Source organism: Pleurodeles waltl, chromosome 9 (assembly GCF_031143425.1).
Source record: "Pleurodeles waltl isolate 20211129_DDA chromosome 9, aPleWal1.hap1.20221129, whole genome shotgun sequence".
NCBI classification, from domain to species: Eukaryota; Metazoa; Chordata; class Amphibia; order Caudata; family Salamandridae; genus Pleurodeles; species Pleurodeles waltl.
In genome coordinates, this window is record NC_090448.1 from 809,444,408 (window position 1) to 809,459,914 (window position 15,507).

At 41.5% G+C, this 15,507-nt stretch overlaps 1 protein-coding gene across 1 annotated transcript in view; it reads right to left on the reverse strand.

Annotated features, from left to right (window-relative positions):
• The window catches only part of LOC138260013 (solute carrier family 22 member 20-like), a 407,633-nt gene that overhangs the window by 303,615 nt on the left and 88,511 nt on the right, over positions 1-15,507 (reverse strand). The window lies entirely within an intron of this gene.

A 15,507-nucleotide genomic window follows, 5' to 3' on the forward strand; every position in this document is an offset into this window, starting at 1 on the left:
GAGGACGGTTCTTTGATGGTGATTTCTTACCATACTTGGCAACATGTGAGTAAATATATACTATTCACTATTTGGATAATTTCCAGTTGTTTTCCCTAGAGTCAAATTGTGCTACACAAATAGATTTAAAACATTTGATAGTATAATGGTGTGTGTATTTCACTATAAATGGCTTTGGCCATGTGACGTTTGCATAGCATTTAAATAGGAGCAAAATTGGCAGCAAGGCTAAATTTACCATACTGTCCGACTGAGTGATCTGAAGGATCAGGAGAGTGGCTTATCACAGTCACTGGAATTTGAATTGCATTGCATTGGTGAGATGCAATGTAATATGAGTTTTCCTTTTTAGTTTTTGAGGCCAAGAATTTGACATTTGACTAGAAATGTTTACAGGTGGTGTGCTGTTAGAATAAGGGCTTTCTACTTAAATGCATGTTTTCGGCTTGTTAGGAATGTGACATTGTATGTCTGGATTAGGTTATTTTAAAGGCTGTTCTGTCCTCCCTTTATGACTTCCTTGACCTTATGAACTGTTATGCTGTGTTTATCTAGGTCAAAGAATTAAACTACTATTTTTTTCTAAAAGACATTTTGGTTAACAAGGAACTCTTTCATTGGATGTCAGCTTCCAAGCAAAAGTATGCTTCTAACTTATTTGATTTGGAGCATTCTTATCTGGTATGGGGCATGTTGTTTTTTAATGATAGGCTACTAGTGCATGTTAAGAATATTTGGGGGCCTCATGTTCATATAATAAAATTATTGTGAAAGGAGTTATAATTACTGATGGAGAATATGGATAAAATGTTCATTATTCAAGTCAACAATTAGCATTTTGTTTGATTTTGTGATTTGGCTGCATTTTGGTTTTCATTTGTGTGTTTATTGAACTAAAAGGATGTTTGCGGAGGTGAAATGGGCATTCATATCTCATATGATTTTTGGTAATATTTGTAGAGTTACCATACGTTACTCAAAGAGACATTGCAATGGAATATGTGTGGTTAATGTACGAGAGTGATATATTTGGACTTGGCAATCTTCCACATAAATAGAAAACATTAATGGTACATAACCAAATTTGGTCTCCTGGATAGATTTTCTTAGGTTTATGGTTTTAATTGTATTGGGAGGGGATCTTTGTCTATCCTGTTCTTAATGGTCTCATTTGGAGGCAGCATTGTTTTGAAATAAGATAAATTACCAGCACATTATAAAAAGAGAATGAGTTGCTGGTACCCCTTTGATAGTTCTCATGGAATGATACAAAATGTCCCATTATTCCTGTTAGTTTGGGCCTTCCTTAGGTATAACCAATAAATAAACATTAACCCTTACAATGATGAGAAATTGTACCCCACCATCGATGCTTACGTTAGGATCGGGAGTGGTAATCTTACTTCTTCTTGGATGTAATATCGTAGTGGAATAAGTGATTTAGAGGGAATCCATAGTCTACGCCTTTTTTTTTTGGCTGTGCTTCTTATTACATTGTGTCTTATGTAGGCATATGTTTTTTAGCAATAATGTATATGTTTAGAGGGGGAGGTTTGACGAATTAAATGTTTTTTAGGTTTTTAAGGTGTATGTTGGTATTGCTTTCTGCCCTTTTCTTTACTCCTGTCCCTACAGTACCTCTGTGCTCCAGGAAACCCCAAAAATCCAAGGAAATCAAATCACAACACAGAACATTATTAAATAAAATAACACCGATTACAAATAAACTTTCCAAAAATGAGAAACCAAAACTATAACTACCATTTAATAGTGCTTCCCACATCCACCACACCCCCAAAACCCTATAGCAAAACTTGAAAAGGGGCTTACCTTATACAGTACAATCCGAAATTACCACTGTGTCTAATTCTTTTGCTGATATACTTCATCAAGTGCCTTTTCCTCTGTTGTCTCAACATTTAAATGATGTTGGTCACATCCTCCCTGCTGATCCTGTCAGAATTACAGCTAATCCTGTGACAAAATTGCCACACATTTTGTACGATCAATAACATCCTGCAGGAAAGACTGGGATATAGCCAGTCATTGCCACTTTAATAATGCAATGAATTCTAGCAACCACTGTGTGTGATATACTTTGGTTTTGCCAATAAAAAAAATGATAAAGAACTGCACAGATTTGCCCAAGATGGCAGATCAATCAATGTTGTTGTGGTACAGAGTTTTCCTGCTGTACCCAACCCGTGACCAAATTGTTATATATTACAGCTACTGGCAATTGGTTCACCATAGCTAACCTTTGTTCTGTTTTTACTCTATCTTGTATGTAAACTAGCTAATATTATTTTGCCTTCTCATTTTCCTTGGCCCAGCTAACATGCTGTTTCTTCCTACAAGGATTTAGTGAGTCACCATCCAGCTTTGAAGCGGGCTTTAGACACTTTGGTCTTCCTCAAAGGATCTACTTTAGTTAAATAGGTACATAATTTGTTACTTGTATCTGCTTCTCTTGATCCTTGTAAGGTTGCTTTGCTGCATCTTTTCTTTGAATTATCTAAATAGTGACATAAGGCTTTGAAAGACAAATTATAATTCAGTCTTCCCTACGTTTAGTATCTGGGTCACACCATCTTGACATGGAAGCAACACCCTTGTCGGTAGAAAGTGGTTTAAGCCGAAGCTAAAATGCCCTAAGCTAAAATATATCAAAAACCCTATTCAAATTTTAACAAGTTAAGAGGACACACAAGCATACTAATTTGCAAATTTAAAACAGAGCATGTGGCCAAATGCCGAATTTAAAGGAAAATGTCAATTTAGGATAAGCCCAAATCAAGCATTAGTCATAGAAAGCAGGACATTATCCACCTCGGCAGATGACAAAACTGGTAAATCCACGCTTCTCTGAACTAGCATGCTGTTAGACACCAGGGAGTGGTTCCAGCTGCTATGCCTCTGCTGCCTCACTTACTCCAGAATGCAAACCCAACATCTCATCAATAGCAACTCCAACCACTGTAGCTGGCAGCTCTCCCAGAACTGGATTCTGAAGTGAGTATGGTTGGCTCGTTTTGACACTAGTATTGTTGTCTGGTTTATCCTGTTGTGGGTGTCATGAAATATGCTTCACTCTGCCTGTGGCCCACCACTGGATTGACCGTCATGACTGTGCCCAAAAACACTTATTTTCACCCTTTGGAATAGTACAGACAAATTGTTGCTTCATGTTGGATTTGCACTCACATGCCCACTGATGGTCAGGGGGTGTGTCTTTGGGTGCTTCTCCTTTTGATGAAGAAGAAACATCTCTTAATCTATACATTTATTTGCACTATTCCGACTAGAGTGACAACATTACTGTCCTTGTGCTTTTTGACAGTATAGATTTCCTTTTTCCATTCAAAATGTTCTGCCATGTGCCATTGATCTTGCTGACATGGAGTAGCCTCTGAAATTCAAAATGGCAGCATTGTTGTAGAACCCAGTGAGTGTGACATTACTGTTTTTGCCCAACCAAAATTGGAGGTTGAACCTTACTACTTTCAGTTGCCATAAGGAGTTCTATAATCCCTCTGTCAGCTGTAAGAACAACCTGGGGCCCATCTTGCTTGTGGTAACGGAACACATACCTTCATAGCAGACTGGTCAGGATAATGCTACCCCCCTTACATTGTCCTGGCTATATATCACACCCCCACTAGCCTGCCACATTGGGAAATGGAGGAAAGTGGAGTATTATGTATTGAGGATGTCTAAATCTCACTTAGCAATACTCTCACAATACCCCACACTCCTGTGGTCCTTTGGATTCACAATAATAAATCCCTAGCTCCGTACTGGTAGTGAGGCAAAGAGCTGTCAGGCTTTACTAGAGGAACATGTGTTAAGAGTTTCAGAGTACCAACATGGACGATAAGTATACGACACGACTTGAAAGAAACCTGACACCAAATTATGAAAATAGAGCAGTTTTTTATTTTGAGTCAACCAGATACATATAACATTAGTAGTAGTTAGGGATTTAAGGGTGAGAAATAAATCAGTACTTTACAAGCTGTCAATCTTTACCTTTGTGGTCAATGGAGAAAACCACTAGTGACAATCAGTCAATTGAAGAGTGAGTTGAGAGAATCCACTGATAGGTAATGTGTTGCGGGTCCCAAGACCAAGCTTCAACAGTTCGACCAACTTTACCTGGCTCTTGGGGGTCCAGGGTGCGTTGCTGAACATGGGAGCCACAGTTCCATTTCAAGGGAGCCCAGTGAGGCTTAAGCTAATGTGGGCCCCTGGATGTGGATTTACCAGGCAGAACTACTCTACCTAGCTTGGGCATCTCGGGTGCAGGGGTGTGCTTAGCTATCCTTGGTGCTAAACAGGAGTGGCTGGTGCTGGTTTTATCACTGAGACAGTGCTGATGAGGAAACAGATGCAAATGTTCGACAAAGGAGCCAGTGAAGTGTATGGTTGAAGTTGCAGTGGTGTTCCCTCATGGTGCAGCGTCAAACAAAGGGGTCAGTAGCTGGACTCATCACAAACAAACCTTGGCAGCAGAACACACATCACTTTGATGATACAGCATCCTGGAGTCCGGGGGACAGCGCTAGTCGACTGAAACTTGCTAGCGGTCAGGTCTACATTTCCAAGAAGCTACTAGCCAATTTACTTTTGGGCAATTCCTTGGCATTGCCCGATGGCTAGGAACGTCTTAGTTTCTGGGGTAGGCTGCAGTGGACTAGTACCTCTAGTGCAAGGGAGTTCTGGTGATGCCTTTCAGTTGCAGAGTGGTTCTCCTTCCTTTTGGAACTGGTCTCTGGTCCAGAATGAGCCATGGTCGTGCAGGGTGGATACCACAGGTTCAGAGTTTTGCGCCCTTTTCTCTGTGCACTCCTCGCATGGTAGACACAGGTTTCTTCTTTCTCCTTGGTTGCGGTTCAGTGCGGACCTGAGGTCATGGGTGCCCTCCCCCTAAATCCTAGATTTAGAGGTGTTAGGGGAGTGGGGACAGGTGGTCAATGGGCTACTAGTGCCAGCAGCTAGTCTGCCCTTCACATCTGGGGGTGTGTCACCTTTCCTACCCACAACCCTCCGAATTACCACTTTTCAAAATGGCAAAACCCATCCTCAGCTGTATAGACTGGGTAGCCCACCCCAGAGGCATGGCTAGCCTTCTGGGGGTGTACTTCTCCTGACTACCTAATTTTCCACCTGCATGGCTGCAAATGTGCCTGGAGGCAGGGAGATGTCTTTGCCCCCCTCTGGGGCAGCCTACTTGCATACCAAAGGTGATGTGACCTTTGAAGCTCACCGCCTTGATTTGCCATTTTACTAGACTTTCTGTCAAGAAGGGAGGTGACTCCTGGGAGTGGTCGCACTTCCTTGCAGGGGCCAGTCTTAGTGGCAGTAGTTGCAGGCTGTCAGCCAGTGCACAGAAAATGCTGGGGCAACCAGGTGGTCAACCTCGAAGGTAGTCACCTGGGTCACATTAAATCTGACTTCAGATCCAAAACCAGTTTAATGAGACAAGTTGTTTGATACCAAAGACGACATACTGCAGAAGGACCATAATGGCGCTGGCATTGTCAGGAGTGCCTAGATGCAACCAATGTTATTCTACGTCCCACTGACAACTTATAGTAGTCTTTAATTGAAAAGGCTACTATAGGGACATATAGGCTTGCACTTATATGTCCACACTTTTAATATAATGCACCCTGCATCCTGGGCCCAGGAGGCCTACCTTAGGGGTGACTGGATACATTAAAAGCAGTGCCTTGACCTTGCTACACATGGTCTGGGCAAGGTCGAGTTAGAGCAGTTAAAGAAATATAGGGGAACCCCCAAAACGAAACTAATTTTCCTGGCAAGGATCGGGGGGAAAATTACACATTATCTACAAAATTGCTCCCACTTACCAGCCCACAATTCTGCAACCGAACTTAATCTACAATGAAAAGATACAGAATATTCATATTATCATTTTAACAAACATAATCTGTGTTTTTATTTCCTTCTTTTTGACACATATCAGTGTACACAATCACAGCACAGAGACACACTCCTCGCAGCCACCAACGGCATCTCATTACTTCTAGACCACGGCCACACCACAGCACTCCTACTCCTTGACCTCTCAGCAGCTTTCAACACGGTATCCCACAGCACTCTGTGCACCAGACTTCATGACATAGGAATCCTTTGGAAGAGCCCTGGAATGGATTAACTCCTTCCTCTCCGGGAGGATGCAGATGGTCAGACTCCCTCCCTACACCTACAGACCCACAGGAGTCAACTGCAGAGTCTCCAAAGGATCCTCACTGAGTCCCATGCTGTTCAACGTATACATGGCCCCTCTTGCTGCCATCTTCAGAAGCCACGTTATGAACATCGTGTCATATGCCATGACACACAACTCATTATTTCCCTCACCGAAGACTCAGACACGGCCAAAAGGAGCTTTCACGCAGGAATGGAAGCCGTCGCCACCTGGATGAGAGAAAGATGCCTCAAGCTCAACTCTGACAAGATGGAGCTCATCATCTTCGCAAACGCCACCTCAGCTTGGGATGACTCATGGTGGCCCACATCACTCAGCCCCACCCCATGCGCAGACCGAGCATGCCCGCAACTTAGGAATCATCCTTGATTCCTCCCTATCCATGTCCTGCCAGGTAAACTCTGTCACGTCCTCCTACTGGCACACACTCTGCAAACTCCGGAAGATCTTCAGATGGATCCCAGCAGACTGTCGCAGGACAGTCACCCAAGCCTTAGCCACGAGCATGCTCGACTACGGCAACGCCCTCTCTGCCAGCACCTCAACTAGGAACATCAAAAAACTTCAATTCATCCAGAACGCAGCCACCATACTCATTCTGGACCTCCCTCCCCCAACTCCCCCCCTGAGAACACATCTCTCAACACCTGAGGACCCTCCACTGGCTACCGGTCGAGAAGCGAATCACCTTCAAGCTTGTCACCCACATGTACAAGGCCATACACAATGCAGGACCAGCCTACCTCAACCACTATGTCTTCTTCCACACACCCGCCAGATCCCTCCCCTCTGCCCAGATTACCTTGGCCACTGTCCCTCGCATCCACAAAACCACCGCCGGAGGATGGTATTTTACCTGCACTGCAGCGAAGAGCTAGAACAACTTCACCATGCACCTCAGGCAAAGCCCGTCACTCACCATCTTCAGGAAGAACCTCAAGGTGTGGCTCTTCAGATGAGGACCCACCGTTCGCCCCAGTGCCTTGAGATCCTCACGGGTATAAATACTGAGTGATTGATTGTTTCTCATAGCATCAATTGTTGCATTTCTACATTTAAGAAATTACACATGTGCACTGAATAATACAAAATAGAACAAGCATAATTAGAGAAATATCATAATCTACATTATTACCAAAACAACAGACAAATATTCAAAAACCCATATGTCCCCTCCTTCTCACACTTATCTCTGTCACACCATTCATACCATGAATCACACACTTTCCAACCATCAGTTTGAAAAGACATCATAACCCCGTCCCAAGCTAGAGGGAGTCCGATCTTCTTTCTCCTCCTAGTGGTGTCGTCAAACTGGGTTTAAAAACTGTCAACGTACATTTCAATTGGAGTACAACATTTCTATCCACCTTCTTCAGGACCTCAGTGTATAACTAATTAATAACAGACAGGACAAAATGGGAAATCTAAAATAAACAAAAACTGAGGGTCATTTTCACATTACTAGTGAACATAGCTGTTGACAATTTATTTACTATTAAAAGAGTTTCACGGTGCACCAAGATCATCAAGCACAAGATACCAAAGTGAATGTCACCCAAACGTGTTCACGGTGTCACCAGTGTTAGAAGTAAGATCATTGGTGCAAGGCATGCAAAGTATTTGTGCCGACCACATATTTCAAGCAAGGCAAATCACTATAAGTACATTAGTGGTTTGGATATCAGCATCAATGTGCGGCTCACATATATTTATTTATTCATTTACCAAACGTTCACACTCACGTGTTGATATTCAGAAGCTGGTTACATCTGTTCCATAACTAATTTTGAAGCTGCTAATAGAGAAAACCCAGTGATTTTAATAACCTGATAGTACACTCATTTTAGAGTGACTAATGTATTTAGAGAAAGCTAACTAGAAACTACAGCCACCTCTCCCTGCTGGCCTTACACCTTTGGTGAATCCAGGTGAAGAATAGGTTCCCTTTAATGCTCATACACAGTCCAGTCCTTTGTTCGCTTCTGTAGTGGGGGACAGATAGCAACCAAAGTTACTCATTTGGGATGACTAATATATTTAAAGAAGGCTAACTAGAGGCTCCAATTACCTCTCCCTTTTGACATTACTCACAAGGTTAGTCCTGAGGATGGGTATATTTCCTTTAATGCTTATGCACCGCCTGGTCCTTGTATTCGTTCCTGTAGCTGGGGACAGATGAAAACCAAACTTTTCTAGATATATAATACACGCTATGTGTCTCTCAGTGTATATGCATCCAATAGGCTCGTGGATGAAACAACAGCTCCAAGAAACAAACACATTCACAGCTCCCACCGTCCACGAAATGGCCCAACCAAATGGAACACTTAACATGTCATGTAACTCTGGGACTAGTTAGCTAAATTTGCTTTCCATGGACCTCCGAGCACTGATTTACTGGCCACCTAGTCAATTTGGTTCCTCTTTGGCTGCCACCAGTGATGAAGCAGAAAAAGAAAGACTAACAAATATTCATATATCATGTATCAAAATTGTATAAGGTAGTGTGATTTTAGCAAAGAAAAATTATGTACGTGGGAAAATGTGCCCACGAGGTAGTTCGCCATTATTATAAACGAGCTTAATTAATCAAGAAAATTGACAAATGTAGTAATCCGTCATAATTGCAAATGTATTCTATGATTTTCTTGCTGAAACTGTTTTATGCTTAGCTTAAATTTAGCAGAGGCTTTGGCCTAGTTGCCTGGTCTCAAATCTAACTGCGTGGTTTTCACTTGGATTAACAAAAACGTACTTTTACTTTAAGGTTGTATTTTTCCAGTAGAAATTACTAATACACTTATCTCAAGGTTTTGTGCTAGGCTAGTTTCATCCCCTTTGAAGCAAGGTCAGTTTCTGCAGGTGCAGACAATAAAGACTCTGATACAGAAATAACTGGCAAACTTTGTTGCTACTTGTGTTCCAAAGCTCCAAGGACACCTTATGCATAAATGAGTACTAAAAGAAAGACACTATTCATTGGTCAAAAGGAAGCCACCCTATGAACCCTCCAATGGAAGACCCTGAGGAGTTTCTTACTTAAACCCACCGGACAAAGAGAAATCAGCCATTTTCTTTGATGCCATTTTGAAGCTAGATTCAAGACGCCATGTTAAATGACACTTTGATGCCTTTTCTCTGTCGCAGAGAAAGAGACTTTATGAATTCTCTCCCTAGAGACTTTAACTTTAATTTTGCCCCGTTTTGTCCATGCAGTAACTTTTGCCCCATTCTCCTTGCTGCCGCAAGGAAACTTGCTTTAACTTTGCCCCTTTGAAATCAGCCCATGCTGATCGAACCGGTACCTGAAGGACGAAGATTTTTCCTTGAATGCTGATTGTATTTGGTAAATATGAAACGATAATTGTATCATGCATTGTGTTTTCCTTTCTAGGTACCAACTGCTTATTTTGATAGAACCCAAGCTAGAAGTTTTCCTAAATTTGTGTTGACTAAATTCGTTTTGCATGAAGCCCCACATGCCAATGCTAATTAGAGGCTAGTCGAGGTATTCATCTGATGCACCATGCTAAATTGAAATCTTGTTATGCTGACCAATGTATGCAATTAGTCAAATTCAGTTACTTATATTAGTAATTTGCATTGCTATAACCGAGTGCATTATAATTCAGATATTGCGTAGATTGCGTTTCTTCCGTCGCTATGGACAGCTAGTAATGTTCGTATACATATATCATTTGATTTTGAGACTTACTTATATTGTGCTAGCTTTGTTAATATAGGGAAATAAACTCATTAACCTTTAATAAACAGGTGTGGTTATTCATGACTGAAAGGTCATGGTGTGTCTAATTACTGATTTTTCTGTTTAACTAATTGTTGATTGATTATTAATTGATTATTGGCTATTGATTAAAACGGTTATTGATGATTGATTTGAGTGATCCGACTATTCTTGGATGAGTGAGAACCCAATTTGGTCAAAAGGTTCACCGACCTCCGGCGTGTCCAAGTACAAGTAGTTTATAAAGACTGGACGCGCTATCAGTAAATGGTAGCAGAGATTGATGGTTTCGCCCTTTGGGACCCCATCCGAACAATAGACGGATTCAAGTTAGAATTTTCTTTGATAAAACAAGTTGGAGAAATGATGATGCCCTAAATCCCCAATGACTTTCCCGGAATCTCAGAGCTTGCGAATGGAGGAAATGGAGGTGTGAGAATGTTTTCGGAGTTTCTAGTGACAGTATGAGAGAAGTTAGGGTTTCGCGCTTGCACAGCTTATGCCGCAGATAAATTGTGAAGTTTGTGAGGATTCTAGGGGGTTACGAACTCCAATTAAAATTTTAGAGGAGTGATACTCCAAAGTGTGAGAGTAGGGAAGTCGTCAAACTTCACATGTGTGTAGCGCTTTGCGCAGGAAAAATTGTCCACGTGGTTGTTGATGTTGAGACGGGCCCTGCGAGGTCAAGAGACTCCTGAGCAATGTTCCGTCTAATTTTTTTCCACTGTGTGCAGCAGTGTGCGGTCTCTGTGCGCTGCAGCCAAGGATACGTGCGCCAAGAAATTGACCATTCACACGCGCGCAGCGCATAACTAGCCAAGATCTTTGGCATTAGCCTCTCCATACCACTAAAGCAAAAAAGGGATATCATTGCTCCATGCAATAGGGCATCAAGGCAGTTTTGTGACCTGGTTGCACACCCCAAGGACATGACCTGTTAGGGGAGCACGTATATTGCTATAAAAGGCTTATTTAGGCTTAGAAAGTGATAACACATATAAACTACCACAAAGTATAGGAATGGTGGAACATTTGATAACGGCACATTTTCTACTGTTCTGAAGCATTTCCTAGCTCATGAACCATTGATTTTCAAGACAAATATCACTTGCCCGCTTGTATGCTAAAGCACGCCAAATGATGTTTAAAACACTCCACGCGGTATTTAAACGCTGTTTTCATTGACTTCAATCCAGATTCAAATATGAGCATTATCTGTCTTAGGGGAGCACGTGTATCGCTCTAAAAGGCTTATTTAGGCTTAGAAAGTGATAACGCATATAAACTACCACAAAGTATAGGAATGGTGGAACATTTGATAACAGCACATTTTCTACTGTTCTGATGCATTTCCTAGCTCATTAACCATTAATTTCCAAGACAAATATCACTTGCTCGCTTGTATGCTAAAGTACGCCAAATGATGTTTAAAACACTCCCCGCGGCATTTAAACGCTGTTTTCAATCCAGAGTCAAATATAAGCATTATCTGCCTTAGGGGAGCACGTATATCGATCAAAAAGGCTTATTTAAGCTTAGAAAGTGATAAAGCATATAAACTACCACAAAGTATAGGAATGGTGGAACATTTGATAACAGCACATTTTCTACTGTTCTGAAGCATTTCCTAGCTCATTAACCACTAATTTCCAAGACAAATATCACTTACTCGCTTGTATGCTAAAGTACGCCAAATGATGTTTAAAACACTCCCCGCGGCATTTAAACGCTGTTTTCATTGACTTCAATCCTGATTCAAATATGAGCATTATCTGCCTTAGGGGAGCACGTATATCGCTCAAAAAGGCTTATTTAAGCTTAGAAAGTGATAAAGCATATAAACTACCACAAAGTATAGGAATGGTGGAACATTGATAACAGCACATTTTCTACTGTTCTGAAGCATTTCCTAGCTCATTAACCATTAATTTCCAAGACAAATATCACTTGCTCGCTTGTATGCTAAAGTACGCCAAATGATGTTTAAAACACTCCCCGCAGCATTTAAACGCTGTATTCATTGACTTCAACCCAGATTCAAATATGAGCATTACCTGTCTTAGAGGAGCATGTATATCGCTCTGAAAGGCTTATTTAGGCTTAGAAAGTGATAACGCATATAAACTACCACAAAGTATAGGAATGGTGGAACATTTGATAACAGCACATTTTCTACTGTTCTGAAGCATTTCCTAGCTCATTAACCATTAATTTCCAAGACAAATATCACTTGCTCGCTTGTATGCTAAAGTACGCCAAATGATGTTTAAAACACTCCCCGCGGCATTTAAACGCTGTTTTCATTGACTTCAATCCAGATTCAAATATGAGCATTATCTGCCTTAGGGGAGCATGTATATCGCTCTAAAAGGCTTATTTAGGCTTAGAAAGTGATAACGCATATAAACTACCACAAAGTATAGGAATGGTGGAACATTTGATAGCAGCACAAAGTGCGCGCTTGCCAAAGGGGCCTGCGCGATGGGGGAAGGAAAGGTGTGCGCGCGCTCGCGCGCGTGCCTTACAGGGAACATTGCTCCTGAGTATGTTGAAAAGTGTATGAGACACTTGATTGATGTTGTCATTTGTTCGGTTTAGTAGGTTGATCGGGCGTGGTCAACAAGTCAGTACGAATGTTGAGGAATAAAAGAAAATTTTGACTCTGAGATTTGACTAATTCTAAGGCGCGCTAGAATAGTTCATTGATCAGTTGAGAGTAAAATTTGCGGGTCAAATTTTGCTTGCGAAAGTGGGAAACCGAGAAAGATGGAATAACTGCCGAGGCTAATGAAAAATCCCTAAGGTTTCTGAAGCGATTGTATTACCCTTCCTGTAGTAAACCAACAGATTTGTTTTCTTCTTTTGGTTAGTGCTCGCGATATATTGTGGAAATTAGTTTTGAGTGAAGTTGAATGAAAGAGGACAAGCCGCAGGACTTTGTCAGCCGCAGTGTGTGGGTGTGAGTTCACTAGAAGCTGCGCTGGGATAGGTTGGTTGGTAAGAAGGGTCGCACACGGATTGAATGCAGTCCGTGAAGCGCAATTGGTGGGGAAAGGCAAGCGAAGAGTATTCCGGGAATTAAAGTCACTTATTGATGACATTTTTTTGAGAAAATAAAAGACGGAAAGATTACATTTTTCAAAGCACTTAAGAGTGCCTTAAGGGGGGACGTATATATTAGAGAAAATGTAGGAGAAGAAACACCGCCCGAGGGTGCACCAGCTTACATTGTGATCGAACAAAAGGGTGCTGCACCATGTCTTTGGTTAAAGCAATGGTGTAAATTAACAGAAAAGCATGGAAGTGTAGTGTTCCCTATCCATGGCTCGTTTAATCTAAGAGTTTTGGAGAATCTAAGATTCACGCTATATGACATGAAAGTACCTCCAAGACCAGCACAGTTTGAAGCATTAATAATTTGGGAGCAAATGGCTAGGAGACAGCTACAAAAGAAATTTGAGACAAGAGTGAGAAAAGTAGAAAAGACACTAGCGGATGCTAGATGGGATAGCACTCAAAAGGTTTGGAGGTCAGATATATTGCAGGGGATTAAATTGTTTCCAGCAATTACTGACGAAGAAGAGACGGAAGGAAGGAAAGCTACCTATAAAACAAACAGGAGTCAGTCCAGAGATAGAGAAAACAATAGAAATTCAAAAAGGTCAGACGAATCAGACGATGAGGAGTTCATTCTGCAATTGCTAAATGACCTCCAGTCACCATATGTGGAAAGCGAAAATGGCCCAAGCACTAGTACTGCCCCTCCAGAACCAATACAGGGTACTGTAACACCGAATTTGAGAATATCGCAGAGGCAAGATAGTCCCAATATGCTCTTTGCACCAGAAATACCACAAGTTCAGAGAATATATCCCGACATGGCGAAATTGAAACCTGTCAATGATTATCAGCCACAGGTTCAGAGGCGCTATTGTGATGAGCATAATCTGGAAATGACTTCTAGTTCAATGGCTCAAAAGCAGTTGAAAGAAGTGCCGAAGTACGCTCAAATAGCAGAAAACCAGTTAGATATGCCAGCAATGATGAACAATAATGTGGGAATTAACATGCCACAGAATTCGGGGAACAGACAGAATCCGGATGCAATATCTTTGCCTATCACTGTAGGTCCGCCAGTGCCATTGCATATACAGGCAAAGCCGAGTGTATGCGACCAAGGGGTAATGACACAAAGTGAGACAGGAAGGAGATACATAGAAAATACTCAAGAAACTACTCCGGTATGTACACTGCTAAATAGATCTGGGTCTTTGTTGGAATTTAGTTCAATTCCAGCTTGTGCTCCGTCAACTGTGGTAAGGCCAGGTCCACCACTAATAGTACTGCTAACTTTAAAAACAGAAGTGCTACAGAAGCCATCAGTAGCAGTAGACGTAAGTGCCACATTAATGGGACTGAATGCACAACAGTTAACACAATGTTTGAACAGCCTGAACTCTCCACAGAGTACACCCAGCGGGAAAGGAAAAGAATACTTAAATACAATAAGATTGGGCATGGAAGCAGACAAACTAGTTGAGGGAACGATGGGTCTGAACAGGTTATAATCATACAATGAAGAAGACCTGAGATACATGTGTCCTATAATTACAACAGAAGTAAGCAGCATACATAAGAAGTTACAAGAAATTGCAGACAGAAACAAAGTCGATATAGGTAAAACCAAACACTTGAGCAGAAGTTACAGGTTAGACTTTGAAACAAAAGATTTTGAACACATGAGGTCTGCAGGAATGAAAACACACCTTAAAGAGATACTGCAAAGCGCGCAGGTTTGGAGATGTATAGACAAATGGGAGAGCAGGTGGGTTAAGAAAAAGGACAAGAAGAAAGAGAGTACCCCAGACCGGAATGAGAAAGTACAACAGAATGATGATCTGATAACCATGTTACCAATGAGAGAAACGGCAGGGGGAAAGCTTGTCCATGTACCATGGCACAGGTGTGATATTCAATCCTTTATGGATGACTTCCCTAAATTAAGAGAGAAACCTATCGAATGGTATTAACAAACAGATAGATTTGTGAAACTCGCAAAATGTCTTTGGGAAGACCAGAATAATTTATTTGAAATTGTGGTTCCGGCAGATTAGTGGGAAGATTGTAAAAGGGCTGAAGTTTGGCCAAAAAGTGAACCAGAAAGAGATAGGGACACAGGTGCACTATCACCTACGGTAATGAGCTAATACCATATGGTGATTGAGCATTTGAAAACAAAGGTTGCGTCGAAAAATGTAGATTGGCAGAAGATTGACAGAACAGCACAGGAGGTCAAGGAGTCGATACATGCATACTATGAGAGATTGTTGAAAGGTTTAAAAATTACAGTGGTACGGACACGATTGAGGCAAAGGACATGCTCCATTTTGTGTTCAGATTTGTGGAAGGGTTGAGACCCGAAATCAGTCAGCTGATTAAAATGCACTTGATTTGTTGGCAGTCAAAATCGATCGATGAAGTGTTGAACTATGCAAAATACTGCAGTGATGAGATTGAGACAAAA